The sequence below is a fragment of the Phodopus roborovskii genome, unplaced genomic scaffold, assembly GCF_943737965.1.
Source record: "Phodopus roborovskii unplaced genomic scaffold, PHOROB, whole genome shotgun sequence".
Lineage (NCBI taxonomy): Eukaryota > Metazoa > Chordata > Mammalia > Rodentia > Cricetidae > Phodopus > Phodopus roborovskii.
Window position 1 is genome coordinate 166,162 of NW_026126559.1, and position 26,673 is coordinate 192,834.

The 26,673-nt window shown below is 37.8% G+C and overlaps 1 non-coding gene and 1 pseudogene across 1 annotated transcript; both read right to left on the reverse strand.

Moving 5' to 3' along the window:
• The window catches only part of LOC127234847 (pseudouridylate synthase RPUSD4, mitochondrial-like), a 118,405-nt pseudogene extending 117,584 nt beyond the window's left edge, over nucleotides 1-821 (reverse strand).
• Nucleotides 822-6,147: 5,326 nt separating this feature from the next.
• On the reverse strand, nucleotides 6,148-6,253 carry LOC127234852 (U6 spliceosomal RNA). The gene has a single exon (XR_007835658.1). It is a non-coding gene; the product is annotated as a U6 spliceosomal RNA (small nuclear RNA).
• Between the last annotated feature and the right edge of the window lie 20,420 nt (nucleotides 6,254-26,673).

Genomic DNA, 26,673 nt, shown 5'->3' on the forward strand with positions numbered 1-26,673 from the left:
TTCTTCTGAATATTGGAATGGGTGTGATGACACCTCATCCTCCGCATAACCAAGGCCATTAGATTAATACCCTGGGCTGCCCTCTTGGCTTCTGTGTCTGCTCACTGGTTTCCTAGGGTTATGGGTGAGTTTCATTTTTGATGGCCTGGGTAATTGATGATAACAACCTTCTGCGGCTGGTGAATAGCCTCTAATAAGGCCAGGATTGCTTTTTTATTTTTAATGTCTTTGTCTGCCGAGGTCAGCAATCCTCACTGGGATAGATGGCCCCATGAATGTGGGCAGTCGCAAAGGCATATCGGCTATCAGTATAAATGATTACCTTTTATTCTTCCACCAGACACAAGGCCTGGGTGAGAGTGACCAATTCTGCATTTTGGGCTGAAGTTCCCTCTGGGAGGCTGCTGGCCCATAGAGTGTTCTAGATCCAAAACCGCCACCCCTGTCTCCCTTTTACCTTCCATGATGTAGCTGCTCCTGTTGGTGAACTATGTCAGCTGGTCATAGCTGGTCCCTCAGGTCCCAGCGGACCCTTGTCTCTTCAGATAGGACCTCTTGGCAGGAGTGTGTTACCGTGAATTGGGGTTCTGGAGCTGACAGTAGGTGGCAGGATTGATCATAGTGGGGGCAGCAAACTGGATACAATCCCCATTTAACATCAGGCTCTGGTAGTGGGTCATGCCCGCATTAGATAACCAGTATTGGGGTGGCTGCCTGACCATGCTCTCAAGAGCATGAGGGGCCACGATGGTCAAATTTTGGCCCAGAGTCAGTTTATCAGCCTCCTTGACAAGCATCACCATGGTGGCAAGCATCGCCATGGTGGCTACAGACCGTAGACAGGCTGGTCATCTGCTGGCTACAGGGTCTAGTTTTTTGATAGGTATGCCACCGGTTTAACCATGGCCCCGGGGGCTGAGTGAGTGCCCCTCTAGCAATCCCATAGTTTTCATCCACAAAGACAAATTGCTTGGTGACATCAAGGAGAGCTAGGGCTGGGGCAGACAGCAAGGCTCACTTGATGTTGTCAAAAGCCTGTTGTTGTTCTTGATCCCAAAAGGAGGTAGAGGGGACCGCCAGCAATGTGGACCCCGGGATCCATAACCTGTAGTAACTGGCAGTCCCCAGGAATTCTCGTACCTGGCGAGCTGTCAGCAGTACCGGTATCTGAGTCACTGCTTGTTTTCTTGCCTCCGTTAACCATCTTTTTTTGGGGGGCAGTCTCGTGTCCAGTGACCTGTTTCTTTGCAATATGCACATTGATCCTTTCCAAGGGGGTTCGATTGCCCAAGTTCTCTGTCTTTCTAAACTGATTCCTGGTCTGAGCCTGTTTCCTATCATTAACTACAGCAGCCAAGATCCTTGTCAAATTCCATTGCCACCAAGGACTCTGACATTCTGAAGTAGGGTCAAAAGGAGTATATCTCCTTAATGTCTCCATGAGAGGCTGCAAGAATACCAAAGGAGCCTCAGTGGCCCCCTGAATTACTTCCCTTACTTGGTCAAGTTAGTGGGGTGCCTAGGGGCGCCACTGAGACCAGTCACCAGAGCCCGGCGGTAAATTGTCAGTTGCTCCCTATCTACAACCGTGTTGTAGTCCCAGTGAGGCCACTCAAGGGGAAATCCAGCATTTATGACATTACGGAGTTGAGAGGAGGTCCAGTCTGCCCCAGGAAGGTTTTGACTTGCCTCAAGGAGAATCCTTTCCCTCTCTTTGTGGTGAAGAGAGTCTGGAGGAGCTGCTGGCAATCATCCGAAGTGGGCTTATCAGAGAACATCAAGGACTCCAAAAGGCCTGTTAGCCTCTGCGAGTCCTCAGAAAAGGGAGGGTGATTAGTTTTCCAATTGAATAAATCTGCAGAGGAAAAGGGCCTGCACTGGAGCGGTTGGAGAGATACCTGGCCATCGTTCCCGACTTGGGAGGGGTCCGGTAGGTCTGCAAAGGCAAGGCTCGTAAAGCTTCAGGTGTGCTGCTGCGTGTCCCCTGTGTCAGCCCTGGGGCTGGTTCAGGGTCCTCTTGGCTTGGAGGGGGCAGAGGGTCTCATCTTTCCTTGGGCTTCTGCCAGGATCGCTTGTGGAGTCAAGGTTGGCGGATACAGAGGTGGGGAATCCAGGAGGAGGAGGTCTCCTGGATGGAAGGATAAATCTGTGGAGGAGCCAGTCGGGAAGCCCCATCCAATTGACTGGAAGTCTACCGCTAGAACTAGGGAGTCTGGCTGGCCATTTAGCCAATGCACCCATGGCTTAACCCAGGGGGCAGATTCTGGGCTAAGTCCTGCCAAACTGTGATGTAGGGTTCTTGGTCCGGGTGTTCTCTTGGGCTGGCCTGAAAAACAATATCCCTCAAGTCAAGAATTATGGTTAGGTCAAATATCCCCTCAGGCGGCCATTCTACATTAAAGGTAGGCCATTCTGAGGTGCAGAAAGTCTGCCATGGTCCCTTTCGGACCACAATGGACAGGTTGTGGACCCTGGGTTTAATTTTAGTCTAATGGTCGATAGTTAGTCTAAGGGGGGTGGCTATCATCTGTTCTATTGTCAGTCAGAAAGTCAGATACAGAGACAAGAATATGAAAGCAACACTTAACAGACAAACATGCCCACGCTTGTGGCACCACAAAAAACGAGAGTGTTTCAGACTGCAGTGCGGTCCGACAAGCAGAGCACCAAATCAGGAGGACCCGATCAAACAGATTGGGGTCTTCTTCAAAGGAGACCACCAAGTATCCTTAGTTCTCCGTTCTTCCCTGGGCATCCCCCAGGGCGGCATCTTGTGGTCCTTTAGGCAGGTCTACCAACCACTGCCCAATTGTTCTCAGGAAAGGTTGGGCAGCGGCAAACCAAAAGTGAACCAGAATCAGACATCAGAGGACACCCAACAGATAGAGAAGACAGAGTAGGCACCTTTCTTACCTCCAAGGTCGAGATCATGGATGGGGGTGGGGTGGGGCGACTGCTGGATCTCCCAAATGTCGGATCACCCCACTCGAATCTCGGGGTGTAATGATTGTTCCACAAACCACAGAAATCGACACTTGATGCAAAACAGCAAGAGGTTTTTTATTCCACCCGGCTGGGGCTCAACTTGTACCACACAAAGGAGGAGAGAGTGAGCCCCGAGCCCTAGATCATATGAGTTTATAAAGACAGAAACCACGAGCGAGTTCATGTTCTCAGGCTTTTCTGGGACCTATGGCAACTGAAAAATTTCCAACTTAACATAGTGATATGTTCAATATCTGTACAACAGTGAGATTGGTAGTGTGGGAAGCTCTCTTTGTGGGGCTAGAGTCAGAGCCAGCTGACAAGCCCAGAGTTAGTACCTTAGAGGAGGAGTGTGGATCAAAGAAAAGCTAGCTAATGGGGTTAAAAGGGGAGACAGAGATACAGGATAGGTGCCAGGAGGGCAGATTTGGTTAATACTGAATGCACCCTTAGTTTATTCTTTAACAATATAGGTATCCAATTAAAAGTGGAGACAATGGCAGAAGACTTCTATATCTTGTATAAGGGGCAAAGAGACTTACTTTCCTTAATCCTCCAGGTATTTGGTAGCCACACCTGCCATCCAGCCTTCAGGGTCTAGAGTAAAGGCACCTGGGCCCAAGTCTGTTGTTATTTAGATAGAGACATTCACTACCAAGGCCAAAACATCTTGTAGGTGCCAAGCTATGGATTTAAAGACAAAATGGATCTTTTTGAACTCCCTCACCTTTAGTCAAAATGAAATAAACTCCTTTTCATGGATCCTGATGGTGCAGCCCAAGAGAGAACTTTACCACAAACTTAGGACCCTTGACTTTGTTGTAACTTCCCAGTTCCTCCCTGATAGTTTCTATTTCTATTTTTTTTTTAATTTAGGAGAATGTAGTAACTGATCTTTTATCATTAAGAATAATTGTTAGAAATTGAGACAATTTCTCAGTGTTTAAACACTTAACCTAGCATGCAAGAAGTTTTGCTTTCCATTATCTGGTTGCATAGATGTTTTTGCCTTTCTTTGTATTCATTTAACGTGTACTTTGGTTTATTAAGGAGCCAACCCATGCCAGTTTATTCATCTGATGAAAGGTATTTGGGTTGTTCCTAGTTAGGAGATTATTACAAATAAATTTAACATGTATACATGTTCAGGTTCTGTAGAAATATGTTTCCATTATTCTTAGATAAATGTTCATATAAGTTCAGTTTCTGGACTATACATCATGCCACTATCCTTAGGTTTTTACAAACTGCCAATATATTCTAAAATGTCTTAGCTATTTTATATTCTCACCAAAGGATGCTCATATTCTATTATTCTCTTCATACTGTCCAATATTTGGCATTAGCAAGTTTATATTTTATTTCATCTGTTGAAATGCCGTTTCACTCATTTTTATTCTTTGTTGTTGTCATTGTTCAGATCATATTATAATTACAACCTTTCATTCTTCCTTTTCTTCCCTTCAAAGTCTCCTGTACGTACTTTCCATTCTCCCTCAAAACCATGGTCTCTCTTTTTTTTTTTTCACTGTTACTGTATGTGCAAACACACAAATATTTGTATATGTATATACACACACAAACACAAAACCTGTTCAGTCCTTATTATGTTACTTTTATATATGTTTTCAAGGCTGACTTATTTGCATTGAACAACCAATTGGTATTTTCTTTACTGGGGATAAACATTTCTCTTGTTCTCAATTTTCTTAGTTTACTAAAGTTCTTTGTGTAGAGTTCTGGGTAGTTGGCATCTTTTCTAGTACCAGGCATAATTTCTCTTTTGTTGCGTTTGAGAGCTGTTTATTACTGCCAAGGTATTTGTGCCTGTTGGGAAATATTCAGTCACACTGTGAACTCTGAATTAGCATTTACATTAGTTAAATAAAAGTAACTTAGGTCAGGAGGCTGAGTTAGCTACTAGTTGACAGAAAGTAATCATAAAGCATCAGAGGGCATCTGGAAGAGATAGAGAGATGCACTCAAAATAGTAGGGAGTGATTTTGAGTGGTATGGTTTCTTGTTTTCTTTGGCAGATTAGAAGGATGTGTTTTGGGGGAGTTATTATTAAGGAGGAAGTTTAGCTAGTTGCTGTTTAGCCTTTTGGAGCTAGGGAGGTTTTCACCCCAGCCTTTAATCTTGAGTCTTACTTATAAATAGAACAGAAATTTACTTAAAGCTGTTAGCAGCAGTTACAGAGTAGGTACCTATAGAAACAGAATTCCTGCTAGGCTGCAGCCTGAGCAGCCAGGCAGTAGTCAGAGATATAGGCTGGCATCTATGGTGTAGCAATTGCTGGCTGAAATGGCAGTAGATGAGGCACAGACATTATGCCAAAAATAAAACATCATGTGCCACTACTGAACTTTTAAGGTTATTGTGGAAGGAATGGTTGTATTTGTGGTTAAAGCTGGGTGAGATTCTTGGTTTCTTACTTTGGAAGCTTATACCACACAGGAAGTAGCATTCAGTTCCAGCTGAGTGTCCTCTAGGTTCTGCATTAGCAAATTACCATCCATGTAAGGGCGACAACCCAATGCAACAACAATACACTGATACACTGTAATGTAATTGTCTTAGACAATCCTGACCAACAACTCAAGAGGGTTTCTCATGCATGGTGTTGAAGGTTTTTTTTAGATAGATGGTCTTTGACTCTTGGAGGAAACATAGTCCACATTGCCTTTTCTCTGTCTCTCTCTCTCTCTCTCTCTCTCTCTCTCTCTCTCTCTCTCTCTCTCTCTCTGTGTGTGTGTGTGTGTGTGTGTGTGTTTATTTTCCATTTAAGGTAGTTAATATTTTAATTCCTTATGACTCATCCAAACATTTTTAGTGCTATTTTTGCCTTCCTCTCTTCTCTATTAATGTCCCTCACCCCTCCATAGTTAGAGTTCACCTTTTCCCATTTTGATGGGAAATGATCTGCTAATTTGTACCCTGTTTTTTTTCCTTTTCTGTTGCTTTCCCACATCTCTCCACTTTAGTAATTGTCCCTTTTTTACTTTCCTGGTTCCTGAAATTACTCCTGAATATATGCTCCCATCTGAAGATTTGGAGCTAATAGCATCCAATGACAGAACATGTAAAATTTGATTTTCTGGGTCTAGATTATCTCATTCAATAAGATTCTTTTGAGTTTTATTCATTTTATTCATTATTACAAAAAACTTGGAACACTTCATGAATTTGTGTCCCATCCTTTCTTAAGGCAATGCTGATCTTTTCTGCATTGTTATAATTTTAGTGTATATGTTGCCAAAGTGAGCACCATGTACTTTTTTCATCTATTGAGTGGTTTGCTAATGCTTTGTTAAATAAATATTTTACATATGTATTCATAAATTCATTTATAACTGTGATGGTATATTTGTTTGGATTAAGTGATGCTCAGTGAGATAAACATTTGATGTGTGTCTGTGAGAATATTTCCAGAAGACCTTAACCTTTGGATTATTGAACTACGAAAAGCAAATAGTCATCTCCAGTGTTTGTGAACATCATCTAATCTGTTGTGGGTTTAAGCAGGAAAAAAAGCAAAACAAATAATTCACCCTCTTTTGTGGTTGGATATCTTTTCTGTCCTATTCTCAGTCAGTGATATTTAGGTTTCTGATTTGAAGTTAGTTTGATTTATAGTACTGATTTTCCTAGCCCACCAAGTTTCCAGATAACTTACCTTAAAATTACCTGGACAGTAATTTGAGTTCATTTCTATCACATGTGCAAGTCCTGTCTCTCTCTCATTCTCTTTCTGTGACTGTCTATTTGTTTCTCTCTCCCCTATCTGTTTCTCTGGAGAAATAAAAAAGAAACTCTTACCTTTGTACTGTTTGTACTCTTGTTCTCAGGTTAATTCTGTTTCTTCTTCATCTTCTTCCTAATTGTTCTTGCATTTTTCAATTTACACAAATCAGACAATCAGAGTAATACTGATTTAATGAGAAGGACCAAGAAGGGTTCTGTCTTGTTTTTCCAAGACAGACTTTACAGACTTGGTGATAGTTTGTTGTTTTTCCTACATTCCTCTCAACAGAGCTTTGATCATTTATTTAAAGCTCTTCTTTTTCTGAATATATTTGCTACAATCAGTTTTCCCAACAGCAAAGTTTTAGATGTATTGCATAAATATTGATTTATTGTATTCCATTTTCACTTAGTTTGATAGTGTTATATTGTTCTTGAGACTTCTTCTATGAACCATGAACTATTCAGAGAATGTTGTTTGTTTTCCAAATGTTTGAAGATTTCCCTGTTTTACTTCTGTAAATGTTTTTCAAGTTTATTGTATTTGATGTTATTAATTTCATTCTATTTGATTTCAAGTCTTTTTAATTTCTTGAAGCATTTCCTGTTACCAAGCTACCAAGCTTGATCTTTTTTCTTATGGCCAATCTTGGTATTTCTAATGTAGGGCTTAGAAGATAATGTGTATTTAATCTTATTAAATGGTGAAGTTCATGAATATTGTCCAGGAAATTTGAATAGTATTAAACTCATGCTTGCTAATTCTTTTTTATTTATGAATTATTTTTAGAGAAAATTATTGAGGTGTCCCACTAGAGTCATATATTTTTCTATTTCTCTTTTCAGTTTGATCAGTTTTAATTTCACAAAATTTACTGCTGTAGTATTTGGTTTATCAAGGAAACTAGATCTGATTATAGTAACAAATCAGTTTATCAACAATTATGCATGGTACTTCTCAGTCTAGAATTTTCCTTACTCCAAAAATAATTTTATCACATATTGATATAATCATAGCTTCCATTTATTGGATTGATGTATAATTGGTTTATCTTGTCCCAGTTTTGATTCATGTAAAACAAAAGCACATACATTTGTAGTGGCGCTTATTTTAGTTTTCAATCTAACTGACGATCTCTTTTCTAATTGTATATCTTATTATTTGTGTTCAATGTAGTTGTGCTCAGCTAAGAGCTTATGCTTAATTTTATATTTCATTGGCAGTATCATCATTCAGTGTTTTTTTTTTCCATTTTAAGATTCTCTGCCATAGATATTTTATTTCATTGATGTTTTGAAGTCTGTGATTTTAAGTTTATCATTTTGTATATCATCTTAGTGGCTCTAGATATTATATTACAAACTCACAAATCATCACAGTCTATTTAGATCATCCTGTCTACCTGCTAAGCACAGAATTACTTCCTGTAAAACACTCTTTATGTAAGTATAGAGTTATAGCAGGCAATATTGTATTTTTGCTTTAAATTTCAAAAGTAAGAAATTCAGAGGACAAAGAAACTAATATTTTAATGAACAATTTAATTTTTCCCATTTGTTTTTCTTATTTCTGAATTTTAAGTCTCATTTTGAAATACTGTGTCATTTATATTTAAATAACTTTCTTAAGCTTTTGAGCCAGGTCTGCTAACAACGCATTCTCTTAGTTACCCTCATCTAAGAATGTCTAAACTCCCATGTATTTTCCCTGTGGAATTCCAAGATGACAGTTTTATATGGAATATAATGCTGCTTTTTCAATTTCTTTTTCTTTTTGCTATGATTTATATTATCTCTTTACTCAAATTTGTGCTATTTTTATCCTATAAGATGCTATTTTCTTCTTGTTATTTTTAAGATGTCTTCATTTATATTTAGAATTGACCTCATTTAGATTTATAGTCGATAGGTACTTCTTTGATGCTGTAACTTTAACTTAATATGTCCTACCAAATTGGGAATGTTTTCCTGTCTTTATTTTAGCTATTATTTCAATTACTTCCTCTTTTCTTCTTTTGTTATTCTTATGGTAAGACTATTTGATTGTTTTATAATTATTATGTATTACATGTTACACTTATTATATAATTTTATCAGTAGTAGTTAATCATTTGCTTAGAGACAGGATTTTGAAACTATCCCAGGTTGCCCTCTAATTCATTGAATTCTTGCCTCAGGCTTGTAAGTACTGATATACACCAACATGCATGAAAGCTATTTGTTTAAAGTATATTTTTTCACTGTTGTTCATGTGGAATCATTTCTATTCTTCTTCCTTCAAGCTCATTAATTTCTTTCTCATTAGTCTATTTCATACAAAGGCTTAACTGCTGAATACTTTATTTGAGGTGTTATAATGTTCAGTTTGTATTTCCCTTATGCATTCTTTGTTCAAAAAGTCCATGTCTGTTGATGCATTTCTATCTGCTATTAGTTGCAAGCATGATCACTCTTATCTGATACAGCATTTTTGTTATGAGGCCTTTAAAATATTTTTTAGGTAATTCTAATATTTTTAATATCTCAATACTTGAATCTATTTAGTTTGAGCTATTTCATGTTCTAAAAATACAAGTAGATTTTATTGGAACTCTGACTCCATTATGATATGAGACTCTAAATCTTAAATTTCTATTTTAGCAATCTTCTATAGGCTCCACTCTGGTTTCTAAAGGAAGTTATGGCTCTTCATTCTTGCTGGGTAAATGCAACCATGCAAATTCCCCATCTGGTTTCTACTGATATTCAAGTGTGGGATCTCCTTAATGCTGCTGAATGGGAGTTAGAGATATTAGTCATTACTTGTCCTTCACCAGTAACTTTCTGGAGAGAAGACTGGTAAGACTGATACTTTTCCTTTTATATTAGGGTACAAACAATGTTGTTATTGTTTCTGAGATATGTAGAAATTGCTGTGTAATCGTTAGCTCTCCTATGGTATCATCTCAATATAAGAAGATCTGCAATAGATCTCACCAAAATAGAAAGTCCACTCATAGGAATGGAAATACAGCTCGTGATGTTAACATCTTCCACATTTTATCATGTGGCAAGACTTGATCCTATCCAAGGGATCAAGTAGCTCACTGAGCTGATTGACATATATGATTTCTGCTTAATTTTTTAAATTAGTTTCCTTCCCTATTTCTGCGATAAAAAAACCTGACAAAAACTATTTAAGGGAGAGAAGTTTTATTTGTTTTGTAATTTCAAGTTACAGTTCATGATGGCAGGAGAGTCATAGTAGCAGGAGTGTGAAAGAACTGTTCACAGTGCATCCACAATTAAGAGCAGAAAACAGTCAATTAATGATGAATTAATGTATGCAAGCTAGTGCTCAGCTTGCTTTCTCCATTGTTACATAGTTAGAATCCTCTGCTTAGAGAATGATACCACCTGTAGTGGAGGAATTTGTCCCAGTGTAATTAGCTCAGTCAAGACAAGCCCCCTTAGATATACCCAAAGGCCAACCTAATCTAGACAACCCCTTATTAAAACTTCTTCCCCATGTAATTCTAGACTGTCAAATTGACAAAACAAAATAATGAACAGCAACAATAGAAAGCAAAAACATCATAGACTATACTAGTCAGGGTAGAGATGGGGTATGCAAGATTTTATAACTTATTTAGACAAATAGGATAGATAATACATAAATGTTTTCTGTTTGACTAATCAATCTCATTGAAGTCCTTTGGCTATAGATTATTATCATTTTCTTGCTTTATCTGTATACTTAGCATCGTTGAACTGCCTTCTTCAACTCATAGGATTTATGATGCCAAAAGACAAGCCAGGGAATACAAATCCATGGTAACTCTTGACTCAAAGATTTTAATCTGTCTCTCCTTAGCTTTAAAACTATGTCTTATTATAATTGTAGCATCTAGGATTTTTTACTATTTTTAGCAAGAGAAATGGGGAAGTATATTTAATCCATTTTTAATGTGCAATGCTTCTACTTTGTATTTCATTTTTTATTTTCCTAATTATATTAGTCTACAGAAAACCTGGGGAGGTTATTTTTCCTTTTAAACTCTATATTACATAGCTCTTGGTTTGTATTCTAACTATGGTTATTTAGTTTCTTCGCCTTTAAAATGAGAATAAATGTAGTTTTAGCAGGTACTAGTGAGAACTAAATAGATCATTTTGTAGAATGTTTCATATATAGGGCCTCAAAATTAACACTATTAATATTAACAGATGAAGTCTTATTTTTTTTTTGCTGTTCTTAAACTTCATTAAAAAAATACAACACAAAGGTACTATCTAAGTTAAAGAGTATCTTTGGTTGAAAATACATATTTATGGAATATGTGTCAGTAACCTGAAGCTGGAATTGGATAAATGGATTATGACCAGAATTTTAGACACAAATCTCCATTATAATTATTCATTTCAGCATCTACCAAAGTTCCAGGCTGAGAAGCAGAGTGAAGCAAGCCAGCTCACACATTTAGTCTTGTGATAAATGACTTTATGCTGATAGGATTCCACTCTGATGCTGAAAGCGCATTATATTATAGCAAAAAGGGAAATGTCAAAACAGCTCCTGGATTTGAGGAGAAAACGTGCCTGTCATATGTCTTCATTGGCCTGTCTTTTTGCCAAAGCTTCAAATGTAGACTATTCTTATGCTACAGTTGATGTATTTCTTTCCAAGGCTTGGGAAATGTCCTAAAGATAATCTTGCATGTTTCTAAAACCTAGGATTTACTCTTTTATGCTGAAGAGTTTTGTGCTCTGATCCTGTTCAATACACCAGGCTGTAACAAGAATTCTGAAAAGGCAGACCCTTAGAAGGGCCTTGAAACATTTTGTCAGCACTTGAGCTCTGTGTACTATCTCAGTAAAGAGACTAAAGTGTGATCTCTTGTCTCCCTTTCTCTATGGAGAAAAACGTAAAACTGTAAATCAATGTTTTGAAAAGATCACATTATAGAATTAGAAATAATTTCAGTGGTTTTGAATATGGTTGACAGTGGTTTTTGAGGCAAAGAGAAAGCCTTTTTATTTACTGAAGCAATCTTCTGCCTGGTTTTCCAACGGACAGCTATATCACATAATTCACCATTTATGTGGATTTAAAGTGAAACTACTGTCATATGGAATTCTTCAAAAACAAGGACCTTCTAAAAAAAAATTTGTTGAACCTCCCATTGTGTTTTTATAGCCAATTTCTCTTTCAGGCTTGTAACTCCCATCAGCAGTGGGTGATACCACCTCTACTACAGATGAGATATACAGCTTGGAGACTGGCCAAAGAAGAGGTTTCCATTCAGGAGGTCCATCTCTCTATCTCAGCTCTAGATGTTTCTTTTGCTCAGGTGACTGTATTCCTGGACCAGTCCTCAGTTTAAGCTCTAGGATAAATGTCTTATCAACAAATGATAATGCTTGTGAAGAGATTTTTGACAGAAGCACAGTGCATCCCTGTGGCCACCACACAAATAGCTAGAATCAAAGCTTTAGATGAAAATGAAAAATGGAAGAAAATAAAAATTTTAGCTGTCCATGAACACTAACTTAACTGAGGTCTTAGAGTAAAAACTAATTAATATGGAAATTTTCTATTTTACAGATTAGATTTTTATTAACTTTATACTCTCTGTGTGTGTGTGTGAGTATGTGTGTGAGTGTGTGTGTGTGTGTGTGTGTGTGTGTGTGTACGTTTTGCAATGAGAATTCCTTCTCAATATTTTCCCTTGATTAAACAGGTAGGGATGGTGTTTATATGCATAGTTTAGCTTAATCCTCACAGTTATATAGTAAAATCAGGTCGATTAATCATTCCCATTTTGTATTCAATAGGTAAGGAAATCAAACCTAAGAGATACCATGTGACAGCTAAGGTGTGACACTTTGATTATCGTCTACAAAAGTCAGTCACCAAGTCATGGTACTTGACTACTCATCACTTCCATAACTGATTTAATTTTCCGTTTCTTCTCAATAGACTATATGATCAAACAGCCTAGTCTGCTGGTATTGTTTATCAAGCTAATCAAATGAGTTATTACCTTGCCTGAATATATAGGAATTATAGAAAACTTATCTCAAATTTCTAGTGTATCAGTTCTTTTATGACAGCAATCCAATTTTATTTTGTGTATGTAGTTCAAGGTGGCTTCACACTTGACATAACCCTACTGCTTCACTCTCCCTAATTAATTTATTTGTAAACTTCTGAAGAAACTTTTGTAAGAGTCTTAGATGAAATAATCTCAGTTAAAGAGACAGTTGCAGCAATTTCTTTCATTAACCAGTGATGTTCAGTTTGGGTGGTTTTGATATCTTAAGGAAGTTCTGCGTTTGATGCTTCTTTAATGTGCTATAATGTCATTTCCTCAATTTTATCTTTCAATTCCATTGATATAGCAAGAAAGGAGAAGTTTACAGAGTGCATAATTATAATGAATATGAGTACTCATTTAGGAGATTGGATAGAATTTAAAACTGATGTTGGTAGACCAATGAAAATATCCTGCAGTGGTATTTTTAGCTGTTAAGAGCAGAAAACTGCATCTCGTTTACATGTTAAAATTTCAAGGTTATTTATTTATTTTTGTTGTTATTGAAAGAAAACACGAAAAGTCAGCCCCAAATCATATCACCTGACCACTTTTTTTTTTAGGTGAACCAGAGATATGCTTTTCTGCTTATTGTCCCATTACTATGTGCTCAGGAATTCTGCTCTGCCCGATTGGATACATACTGCATGAAGAATGATCTCAGACTGAGCAGGTCCCTCCAGTATGCTCTGCAAGAGTATTTCACACAATAGCAACAACAAATAAACAAAAACTTCAGAAGGAGAAAGGCCAAAGAAGGAAAAAGAGAACAGGACAGAAATGAGACAGGGCAAAGAATGTGCAGAGTGAAGAAAAGAAGAAGGGAGAGGGGAAAGCATTGGCTTCCTATGTTCAGAGATGCATACTGCTGTGGAGTTATTTCAAGCCCCTCCTATTGTACAGATAAAAACTACTCTTTACCTTGCCTGACTCTTATCTCCTGGTGATGTGTTTTGCCTTTTCTTTCAGTAAATGCTACCCATTGTGTTTAGAGAGTGTGACACCAAGAGTGCTTCACAATTTTTCAATAAAATTTTTACTTTAGCAAGCTGCCTTTTTTGTTGGGTTTGCATTCATAAATTAGTAAAAAAAATTATCATTGCAGTAGATGAGGATATTTCTACTCTCTTTGACCATTTCCATCTTATTAGAATTTTAAACATATTAATTACTAATTAGACACATCTAGATGATAATCACAGTGATTCAATTTACCCAGTATCATTTATTGGACCAAGATATTCATCACTTGGAAATGATAATTAACTCATCAAAAATGTTTTGGGATTGCAAAGGAAAAAGAGGAAGTACTCGGGATTTATGCTAAAATAAGCAGCTGGAATTTTCCTGTTATGTACTGCATGGATACAAAGTACAACATACTTCCAATAGGTTCCCTGCCTGGTGCTAAAGCAGTAATTCTCAGTGAAAAGACTTGGAAAACATTCAAATATTTTAACTTTAATGTGAGTTTAAACATCTATGAATACTGACTTTCCTATTATCTTACATTTAATTAAAATAAAATCACTTTAAGGAAGGCAAAGGGTGAATCTTTAGATAAGAATACAATTCTAAATAGCCAAAGAATGCAGGAAATTAGAGGGGTTATGGAAGACAGGAAGGAGAAGAAACACTAAAGATCATGGTACTAGATGACAGGTTCCCCAAAGGGGATCATAGGAAAATGGTGGAGGACTTTAACTGCAGTGGGAAGGAATGGTAATAGAGAGAAAGAGGGGGGAGTCATAGGGAAACATGTTATTTTATAAGTTTAAAGTAGACATATACAAAGTGCATATATGTAATGTATACATTACATAGCACATGCAAATGTGCATTTTATAGTCATGGTTATGTAGATAATATATGTATACAATTTTACATGAAGTTCTACCACTTTGGGTGAGTGTACCCTCTACCAAGACCCATGTACTTAGTAACAAAAACCTCAGTGGTAAGCACGGGGGAAGCCTACCCTTGACTTGTTGGTTGGGAGAATATGAATCGCCCAAAATAATATGCACTTCTGTCAATCCTCTTGGTTACCTTCCATAATTTGGAGTAAGACCCTGTTACTGGGGTCATGCCCTTCACACAGAGGTCTTGGAGGAACTGAGCTGGAACTGATATGGAAACCTCTTGCCTGAGGACTGGCTCTTATAGTATTAGAAGATGCTATGAACTCTGCCAAAGAAGAGGAGCAATCAGTAACCTATACAGCTGTAAAGCTTATGCATTACAACAATGACCAGAACAGCAAGAGATCCCAAATGATACAATAGAGGCACTTATATCTTGTGAGTAACCAACAGCTGCCTAATTGAATTTATGGTTCATTGAATATGAAGGAACTCATACCTGGTACTGCAAACCTAACCAACTAACCATGGATATAGAGCTCATAGCCAGTAAAGGAGAATCTACTATTGCCATTTTCACAAACAAATGTTATTTTGAAGTATATTCTATGTACTTATCCTGATACTGACAAGTAACTGTAGCTTTCCCCTTTTATCAATTGAACTTATTTTTTACATCAGCTGGAGATTATCAGAGATATACAACTCATCAAAATGCAGGAAATAATTGATCATGTAGTCCCCAACTCCAACTAATATATCTATAATGCAATACCGGTGTCTACAGTTTAGGGAACAAACATGGTAAGAGGAAGGAAAGATGATCAGAGCTGGAGGACAGGAAAACTTTTGCTAGATAATGTCCTCTAGACATAACATGGACTATTTACCCACAAAATGTCAGTAATATGGATGCCTGAACAAGATTGACATAATGACAACAACAGTTGGCATGCTAATGTGAATGAAAGGAATCTACAAATTTTAAACCCCAGACAAAGAGCCTTAGATGGCCAACGGCTGCTGGAAAAACAGAATTGTTTCCTCCAGGGATGGCCTCCTATATAGGTTTTCCAGTCTTAAGTAGTCAGTCCCACAAGAACAATGATGTATGTATGTATAAAATGCATGTAAAAATAACAAAAAAGAGGTCATATATTTGAGGGAGGAGCACTGGAGAAGCCAGAGGTCAATGCAATTGCAAGTATTATGTAGATACAGTACTTTTGTATAAGTTCTCAAAATTCTATTTTTGAAAAAGAGTATAAAACAAAAAGAAGCCTTAGTATTGCTGTTTGAGCCTGTCTACTCAAAACACAATTTTCACTTAAAAGAGGATTAAAAATAATTTATTCTGGAGTCAAATATGAATGACCACCACTTTAGAACAGAAATTTACGAGTTCCAAATTCTGTGTTCTAATTTTCTTTTTAGTTTTTTTATATATATTTATTTTATATAACCAAGTCCATTTAAATGAAAACAAACATGTATGGACAATATTTGGGAATTTGGGCATTGTTCTTTCAAAACTACTTCCTGCTGCTAAAGGGTGCTGTCATGGGGGATTCTAAGAAGATACAGAAATCATGGCTGTAGTCTGCAAGGATGCTTGGTCCAGCTGTTTTGAATGTAGGATTACCTGGTACTCTGTTTTAGGTGGTCTGGCTTGATCAAACCACATTAGTCTGAAAGGAATCCACAGCTTTTCATTTTCTGTGGAAACAAAAATAGAAATCCTTTTGCCCAGTAACTTGTCTTTCAACTTAAATTTTGGAGTCAAAGCATTTTTTATTTAATTATTTTACATGTCGATCCAAATTCCCCCTCCCTCCCTCCTTCCCTTCCTCCTTCCCTCCTATTTACACTCTCTGCCCTCACACATGCACCCTAACCACCCTCCCCTCCCATCCCCCACCCCAATTCCATATATAGGGGAATGCCATCCAGTTGGGGTCATGTAGATATGACAGGTCATGTGAAGTAGGGACTAGGGCTTCTCTCCTGTCTCTAGATTAAGGCAGTTATCCCTCCATGGGGGTTATGTTCACAAGGACCATTGTACACCAGGGATACATCCTGGCTCCATTGTCTGAGGTCCCTTAGACTGCTCAGTCTTTCTGGCTGAGACCCATATTCAGGGGGCCTGAGTCAGTCCCATGCTGGCTTCCCAGCTATCAGTCTGGTGGCCCCTTAGCTCCTCCTTATTCAGGTAAGCCTGGCCTTGTCCTCTCCATCTGCATCAGGGTTCGAGTTCGACTCAGTGATTGTGTATGGGTGTTTGCTCCTGTTTCCAGGAGACATTAGTTGAGGGCTCCATGGATAAGTTAGTTGTTGATCTCACTCTCCGGGAAGGGCATTTATGGTAGCCTTTCCAGGGAATCTCTGTAGTTGTTAGTTGGCAGCACTCTTGTAATTCTCTATACATTTCTTTTTGTTCAATTTTATCTTCAAACCAATATTGGCTCCCTCTTTTATGTTCTTTCTCTCTCTCTTTCTCTCTCTCTCTCTCTCTCTCTCTCTCTCTCTCCCTCTCTCTCCTCTCTCTCTTTCCTGTCTTCTATTTCTAATTGGGCTCAATCTTCCTGGTTGCACGTGTTTTCCTTTCCTCCCCCTCATGTTTTCCTACTTCTCTCTCCATTCGATGCCCCCCCCCCACTTCCTCTATGCTCTGGGGGACTTGTCCATTCCCGGTTCTGTGAGGGACTTTATATGAATCTTTTAGAACACATCGTGTATCCTAGTTCCTCTGGTGGTATGAATTATAGGCTGGTGATCATTTGATCTAGGTCTAAAATCCATATATGAGTGAGTACATACTGTGTTCCTCTTTTTGTGACTGGGTTACCTCATTCAGGATGGTTTCTTCAAGTGCCATCCACTTGCCTGCGAATTTCAAGATACCATTATTTTTTTCTGCAGAGTAGTATTTCATTATGTAGATGTGTCACATCTTCATTAACCATTCTTTAATTGAGGGGCATCTAGGTTGCTTCCAAGTTCTTTCTATTACAAATAGTGCTGCTATGAACATAGTTAAACAGATGTCTTTGTTGCATGGATGTGGACCATTTGGGTGTATGCCGGGTCATGTGGTAAACTAATTCCCATTTTCCTGAGGAACTGCCATACTGATCTCCAAAATGGCTGTATGAGTTTGCACTCCCACCAGCAGTGGAGGAGTGTTCCCCTTTCTCCACATCCTCTCCAGCATGAGTCATCAATGATGTTTCTAATTTTAGCCATTCTGGCAAGAGTAAGATGGCATCTCAAAGGTGTTTTGATTTGCATTTCCCTGATAGCTAAGGCTGTGGAGCACTTTCTTAAGTGTATTTCAGCCTTTTTGATTTCCTCTATTGAGAATTCTTTCTTCAGTTCTGTACCCCATTTTTTAATGGGGTTAGTTGATTTTTTGATGACTAGTTTCTTAAATTCTTTGTATGTTTTGGAGATCAGCCCTTTGTCTGATATAGGATTGGTGAAAATCGTTTCCCAGTCTGTGGGCTGTCATTTGGTCTTGTCCACTGTGTCCTTTGCCTTACAGAAGCTTCTAAGTTTGAAGAGGTCCCATTTATTAATTGTTGCTCTCAGTGTCTGTGCCTCTGGAGTTATGTTCAGGAAGTGGTCTCCTATACCAATTTGTTCAAGGGTACCTCCTACTTTCTCTTCTAAGAGGTTCAATGTGGCTGGATTGATGTTGAGGTCTTTGATCCATTTGGACTTGAGTTTTGTGCATGGCAAAAGACATGGTTCTATCTGCAGTCTTCTACACACCTTCATCCAATTGTGCCAGCACCATTTGTTGAAAATGCTGTCCTTGCCCCATTGTATAATTTTAGCTGTTTTGTTGATAATCAGGTGTTCATAGGTGTGTGGGTTAATGTCAGGATTTTTATTCGATTCCATTAGTCTTCTTGTCTATTTTTTGTGCCAATACCAGGCTGTTTTCAGAACTATAGCTCTGTAGTAGAGCTTAAAGTCAGGAATGGTGTTGCCTCCTGAAGTTCCTTTATTGTATAGGGCTGTTTTGGCTATCCTGGGTCTTTTGCTTTTCCATATAAAGTTGATTATTATCCTTTCAATGTCAGTGAAGAATTGTGGTGGGATTTTAATTGGGATTGCATTGAATCTGTAGATTGCTTTTGGCAAGATTGCCATTTTTACTATGTTTATCCTACCTATCCAAGATCATGGGAGATTTTCCATTTTCTGGTATCTTCTTTAATTTCTTTCTTTAGAGCCAAAAAGTTCTTATTATATAGGTCTTTTAATTGTTTGGTAAGCATTACACCAAGATACTTTATGTTGATTATGGCTATTGTAATGTGTGATGTTTCTCTGATATCTTTCTCTGTCTCTTATTTGTGTGAAAAAAGTAGGGCTACTGATTTTTATTTGAGTTTATCTTGTATCCTGCTAGTTTTCTGAAGGTGTTTATCAGTTGTAGGAGTTCCCTGGTAGAGTTTATTGGGTCGCTTATGTAAACTATCATATCATCTGCAAATAGAGACAGTTTGACTTCTTCCTTTCCAATTTGGATCCCCTTGATCTCCTTTTGTTTTTTTATAGCATTAGCTAGACCTGCTAGTATGATATTGAAGAGATATGGAGAGAGAGGCAGCCTTGTCTTGTTCCTGATTTTAGAGGAATTGGCTTAAGTTTCTCTCCATTCAGTTTGATGTTGGCAGTTGGTTTGCTGTATATTGCTCCTATTATGTTTAGGTATGTTCCTGTTATCCCTGACTTCTCGAATACTTTATCATTAAAAGGGTGTTGAATTTTGTGGAAGGCTTTTTTCAGCATCTAGGGAGATAATCATATGGTTTTTCTTTTTCAGTTTGTTTATATGGTGGATCATGTTGATAGATTTTTGTATGTTATACCATCCCTGCAGTCCAGGGATGAAGCCTACTTGGTCATGTTGGATGATTTCTCTGATGTATTCTTGAATTCTGTTTGCCAGTATTTTATTGAGTATTTTTGCATCGATGTTCATGAGGGATATTGGTCTGTAGTTTTCTTTCTTAGTTGTGTCTTTGTGAGGCTTGGGTACCAAGGTTATTGTGGCCTTATAAAAAGAGTTTGGCAATGAACCTTCTGTTTATATTTTGTGGAAAAGTTTGAGGAGTAGTGGTATTAGTTCTTCCTTGAATGTCTGTCTGGTAGAATTCTGCACTGATTCCATCTGGCCCTGGACTTTTTTTGGTTGGAAGGCATTCGATGACTGCTTCTATTTCATTGCAGGTTATAGGTCTATTTAAGTTGTTTGTCTGTTCTTCATTTAATTTTGGTAAGTGATAGTTATCCAGAAATGTGTCTATTTCCTTTGAATTTTCAATTTTTGTGGAATACAGATTTTCAAAGTATGACCTGAAAATTGTCTGGATTTCCTCTGTCTGTTGTTATGTTCCCCTTTTTGTTTCTGATTTTGTTAATTTGCATGTTCTCTCTCTCTGCTTTTTAATTAATTTGGATAAAGGTTTGTCTATCTTGTTGATTTTCACAAAAAACCAACTCTTCCTTGCATTGATTTTTTGTATTGTTTTCCTGGTTTCTATTTTGTTGATTTCAGCCCTGGAGTTGATTATTTCCTGTCGTCTACTCCTATGTGGTGAGTTTTCTTCTCTTTGTTCTAAGACTTTAAGTTGCGCTGTTAATTCTCTTATGTGACTATCCTCTGATTTCTTCATATGGGCACTTAGTGCAATGAACTTCCCTCGTAGCACTGCTTTCAAGTTGTTCCATAAAATCGGGTATGTTGTATCGTCATTCTCGTTGATTATTAGAAAGTCCTTAATTTCTTTTTTTATTTCTTCTTTGACCCAGGTGTGGTGTAATTGCACATTGTTCAGTTTCCATGAGTTTTCAGGTTATCTGTATTTGTGTTGTTGTGGAATTCCAATTTTAAAGCATGGTGTTGTGAATATATTAGTTCTGCTTCATCCTTGGTTTCTGGTGTAGTTGGATTATCTGTTGCCTACATTTTTGTGGGCGTAGTTACCTTCCTTGGGTTGGAGTTTTCCTTCTAATACTTTCTGTAGGGCTGGATTTGTAGATACGTATTGGGAAAATCTTGTTTTGTCATTAGATATCTTGTTTCCTCCATCTATAGTGATTGAGAGTTTTGCTGGATATAGTAGCCTAGGCTGGCATCCGTGTTCTCTTAATACTTGTAGAACATCTATCCAGGACCTTCTGGCCTTGAGGGTTTCCATGGAGAAGTCAGGTGTAATTTTGATAGGTCTGCCTTTATATGTTACCTGTCATTTTTCCTTCATTGCTCTTAATATTCTTTCTTTATTCTGTGTGCTAGGTGTTTTGATTATTATATGTTGAGGGGTCTTTTTACTTTGGTCAAGCCTATTTGGGGTTCGGTATGCTTCTTGTACTTTCATGGTCATGTCCTTCTTCAGATTGGGAAAGTTTTCCTCGATGATTTTGTCGAATTTGTTTTTGCACCTTTGAGCTGGGCTTCCTAGCCTTCCTCTATGCCTATTATTCTTAGGTTTGGCCTTTTCATGGTGTCCCACATTTCCTGGATTTTTTGTGTTAAAGATTTGTTGCATTTATGATTTTCTTTGGTTAATGAATCTATTTCTTCTAGTTTATCTTTTGCGTCTGGGATATTCTCTTTTCCATCTCTTGAATTCTGTTGGTTATGCTTGTGTCTGTAGTTCCCAATTTTTTGCCCAGTTTTTCTATTTCCAGCATTCCTTAATTTGTGTTCCCTTTATTTTCTCTATTTCAGTTTTCAAGTCTTGAACCATTTCCTTCACCTGCTTAATTGTTTTTTCTTGGCTTTCTGTACTTTCCTTAATGAATTTGTTCATTTATTCCACTATTTTATTTGTTTTTCCCTTCATTTCTTTAAGGGATTTTCTCATATCTTCTTTGATGGCCTCTATCATTTTTATGATGGTAAGTCATTCCCTTCTGCTTCCTCTGCTTTGTTGTTGTGTTCCGTTCTAGTTGGTGTAGATTCCCTAGATTCTTGTGGTGTCATGCTTGTCTTTCTGTTGTTAAGTGTTTTCTTGTATTGTCATCTTCCCATAGCTTCTTCCAGTAGATGTTTGTGGAGTCTCCCCTTCTCTCTATGGTCTTTCCCCGGTGGGCTTATGTGGGTCAGAGATTCAATATCTGCAGCTCTGGGTGGTCCAAGCTCTATAGGAGGTCTCTCTGCAGACAGGGACCCAGGGATGGGATCAGGGCTGAGAATCCATTAGAAGATGCCACTGGCCAATGTCTCTAGCAAATGGCTGGCAGAAGAGGACAAAGGCTGAGCTGAAACTTGGGAAGCTTTTGCAGGATAGTAGGGTCTCACTAGAAACTGGGACTCTCCAGCTGAGGCCTCTTTCTTTAGCAGAGGCCCTGATTTGGGGGTCAAGGATCTTGCTGGCAGTAACTCAGAGTGGACCCGCAGAGGTAGGAGGATCTCTGGGAGTGGCCCGGGACTCCAGCAGAGGACTGCAGGTGGGGTCAGAGACCAAGCAGGTGGAAATTACGTGTGGTTCCATGTGGATAGGCAGGTCTCCTTTGTTCAGAGTTGCTCCGAGGAGTCTCCAAAGTAGGGTGGACTGTTGGGTCCACCCTCTGTCCCAGTGCTCAACCAGAGCAGCAAGACAGTGGCAGGGTAGGGCACAGGGTACGGGCAGGGGCAGGCTTGCGGTAGGGATCGGTGGGAGTGTATCAGAGCTCCAAGGGTACTCTCAATGGGGACAGGACACAGGAGCAGCAGGATCAGGGGCCAAACCAGCGTATGTTCTAATTTTTATGCAGTTACATGAATTTTTTAAATAACAGAATTAAGAAAGTCATTAACCATAAAACTTTCCAAGTATGTAGATACATAAATTGGAGGTTACAGCACAGCAGAGAAATGTCAGAGCAGATGACACCTCCGATGCTATCTGAAGACTCTTAACCTTTGGTTGGTGGAAACCATGGTTTTCTTAAATGACTATATTACAAAAAAAATTTTTTATCTGTTTGTTGCAGGATCTTGGGTCTGACAGTGAAATGGTCCAGCAATTTTGCTATACAGAGAGAGCCCAAGGTAAACTATAACTGGGCTCTGGATCTGCAACATTCTAAACTTCCCCAAATCCCCGACATTATCACCGACATTATCACCAGTTAGGCAGCTTTGCAGAAGGTTTTAGCTTCTTTCCGGGATCGTCCATTCACAAACTAGTACATGAGGCACTACAATCTCATTTAATAATTAATGGTTTGTTTAATGTTTTCTAAAAATATTCTCTGGGAGCATGCTACTAGGCTCTACTACTAAGGATTCTACTACTAGGCTACAGCCTTAGGCTAATTCAGTTCTTAACCTGAAAACTCAGAGAATTGGTTTTGTCACAAAACAACTGGGTCTGAACCAAGCAGCTGAGCTCATCAAAAGGGATTCAAGTCAGGCAAATGCCATAATTTATCCAATCACACTGTGTCTGATTCTCACTTTTTGCTGTAGCTCACTTGCCTTTTTCATATAGAAGCAATAACAGTGTCCAGCTGAAGCAGTCCCTTCTAGGAACTGCCTGATGTTATCTATTCTACAATTAAAATCCATTGTTAAGTTGATTTCTGTAACAGTCACCAAGACTAAACAGTTATTTTGCAAAGGTCTTTCACTTTTTCTCTTATCTTTTCTATGGAACACATGTACCACTTGGTGACAAAGATCTCTTGTTTTTCCGCTTTGTTTGCATTTGATTGTTTCCCTTTACCTGCATGTTGAATAAACAGAAAACACACACTCATTCGGTCTTCTCAATCAATGTTATCCAGCAAACAAGTCAGTTCCAAGGGAACTTCAGTGTCAGGATTGAGACATGAATATCATTCATTCATGAGTCAATCAGTATATACCCTTAGTTTTCACTATTCCTGTGAGATCACCAGTACGGTAATATGCAAAAGTAAGAATTTGTAGCACATCCAAGTTCAACTGAATGATGTGTTTAATAAACTTAAATATTTCATGAGTTTTAACTTCCATAATTCCATGCAAAATATTGAAGGATAATATTTTAAGGAAGGGAAAAAGAACAAGAAATGAAATATCCTAGGTCATGGGATTACAATCTCTAGGACAGAAGTTATAATTCTGCTGCTTTGTGCGAAGTGTTTCTGTCCTGGTCCTTGCTGACAGTTTGGAGTATGAATCTTGGACACCATTGCACTCCTCTTCAAAAGTATGAGTTCTCTGTGGTTATGTTGAAAGACAGTCTTTGAGTAGTGAGTTCTTGATTATAACTTTTGCATATAAGCAGTTTGCAAGTAAGGATTCAATGAGGCCCTCCAGTGCTTTCTTGACTACCAGAAGACTCTCCCAAAGACTCATTTGATGGCTCAGCAATATCTTTGATTCAGTTAAATTTATTATTTGAGAAAACCATGACAAAATTTTTACAGCTGATCATAAATTCCTAACACTAAGCCCTGGGGACATAGAAATAAATAGGACAAATACTATTCTTACCATCACTAAGCTTATAATCCACTGGTTATCACACATTTTTGAAGAAGTAATTATAGGAATAATGAATTTAGCAAAGAAGGTGAAGGTGTAATGAAAATATAAATATTTTACATATAATACTAACTGAACATATGCCAGTTTTATAGCAATTAGCTAATTAATGATAAAGCTAGAAATAGCAAAATTGGTCAGATGAAAATTTAATTTATAAGGATTAATACTCTCTTCCAAATAAAAGTTACACTACTGCTATGAGCAGTAATAATTTGCCTTGCTCTGGATGGAAAAATTATAATATTCCTTTGGGAATACAAGAGTTTTTTGCTTTGAACATGAATGAACCATTGGATGTTCCTAGGTCTTAAGCCTGGAAGCCTTAAAACTGTTACACGGCTTCAGTTCTTTTCAATCTTAGCATTTTGGACTGGGACAAAATATAATACTATTATCTCTCTAGGGTCCCCAAATTGCTGGCTGTGGATCTCAAAACTGGACATTCTGTAATCACAGGAATCAAATTCTTAAGTCTTTTCCACTTGACCAACTTCTCTGGAGAATCCAGAAAATCACAATACACCTTCACATGGTTTTGGTTTCTTGTTTGTTTTCATGATAGGGTTTCACTTTGTAGCTCTGGATGTCCTAGAACTTCTATTTGAGCCAAGTTGACCTCAAGTGATTGGAATAAAGGTGTACACCACCAGGCACAGCTCATCTGTGTCTCATAATTTTTTCTAATTGACTCAGTGTCCTCTTATGAAACAAAGAAAAAGTTGTGTCTCCTCTTACAGCCCCAGCAAGTGACTTTCGATTTTCGCTTGTGTGTGTGTGTGTGTGTGTGTGTGTGTAGTGAATATGTGTATTTTTGTTATATTTAAGATATATTATGTTGTATAGTTAAAATTTAAGACATAACACATTTAATTGCTGTGAAAATATAAATGCATATATTTCTTCAAATAGTGTGTATTGTACTGTTATTTATTCAACCATTCTCTTTACTTAAATATTTGGTTTGTTAAAATTTTCAGCATAATACTGTTTTTTTTTACATTTTCAAAAATATCTTCTATAAGTCTATGTGTCTAAAGCTACACAAAATAATTAGCACTAAATGGGTATAACATTTAACTAATTTAGAATATAATTTGCAACATGCGATTGATTTCATCTTTGTTTTCTTTATTCTTCATTATTTCTTTGGGACTCATACTAGATTCTCAGTTTCAAACTTGAGCTTATCCTTTTCAAAAGCAAATAAAAGTTTCTCACCTCACAGAGAGCATCGCTCCGTCATGATTATGGGTGAGGAGGGAAAGTGACCTTTGAGAGAACATTTCTCCTCCTTTTTCTTTTTGGTGAGTTGAAAGAAATACCATGAAGAATGAGGAATGTTAATAATTTACAAGAATCCAGCAAAAAGAAAAATATGCTTCTTAATTTAAAATGAAAGGTGTGGATGCATAGTCACTACATACACCTCACTAGCAACAGGAAGGCCACGTAAATCATTCATGCCACAGAGAGGGAACACCAATCATTTTCTCATACCCTCTTCAGTGGTTTTAACAAATTCAAACATTCAAGTGTTAACTCTCAGAGACATGCAGTAAAAAAGGAAAATAGTAAGTTGCCCATCCTTAGACTATAATTTTAAAAATATGTTGAGATACAAAACAAATTAATAATTAGCTTAGGAAACATAATTTTTGTGTGTGCAAAATGTGTATACACATCTATGTGTGTGAATGCAGGTGGTACCCATTAGCCTAAGCATGCATGCATACGTGTGTGTGTGTGTGTGTGTGTGTGTGTGTGTGTGTGTGTGTTGGACAAAAGACAGCCTCATGTCATTCTTCACAGGTCATATTGTTTTGAAGAAAGATCTATTTGCTGTTTTTTCTTGCTGCACACTCTGAGATAGTTGTTTCAGGGGCTTCAGAAATTCCTGTGCATCTATCTCCTATCTCTCTGGAGGAGCACTGGGCTTGCAGACAGTTTTACTACTGCATGTATATTTTACAGGAGATTTGATCATGGGTCCTCACACTTATGTAACAAGTACTTTTACCCACAGAGTATAGGCAATATCTTTTAAGGATATACTTACCTAGGAGAAGTGCTTGCTTAATAACTTCCTATATATAACAGAAATTATCATAACCATTCAGAAGATCCATGTTCTAATAATGTGCCCCAGAAATGTAGATTTGTTTTTGTATGGTTAACCATGACACTGAGGGTTTTCTTTTTTTCTGAATATATCCAATCTGTCATTTTTTGGACTCTTTGAAAGTAGAGACCATCTATACAGAGAACCAACTAGGAATATATTAAGTTTTATGTATATTGCTCTTACTCCTTCCTTTCTAACTCCTCCCATGCCACCTCTCTCCCTTCCAAATTGATGACTTCGTTAATTATTATTGTTATACAAAAACATTAGTACATGTGTGCATACATACATACATACATAAATACATACTGCTGAGGTCACTTTTACCATTGCTTATATGTACAGGTA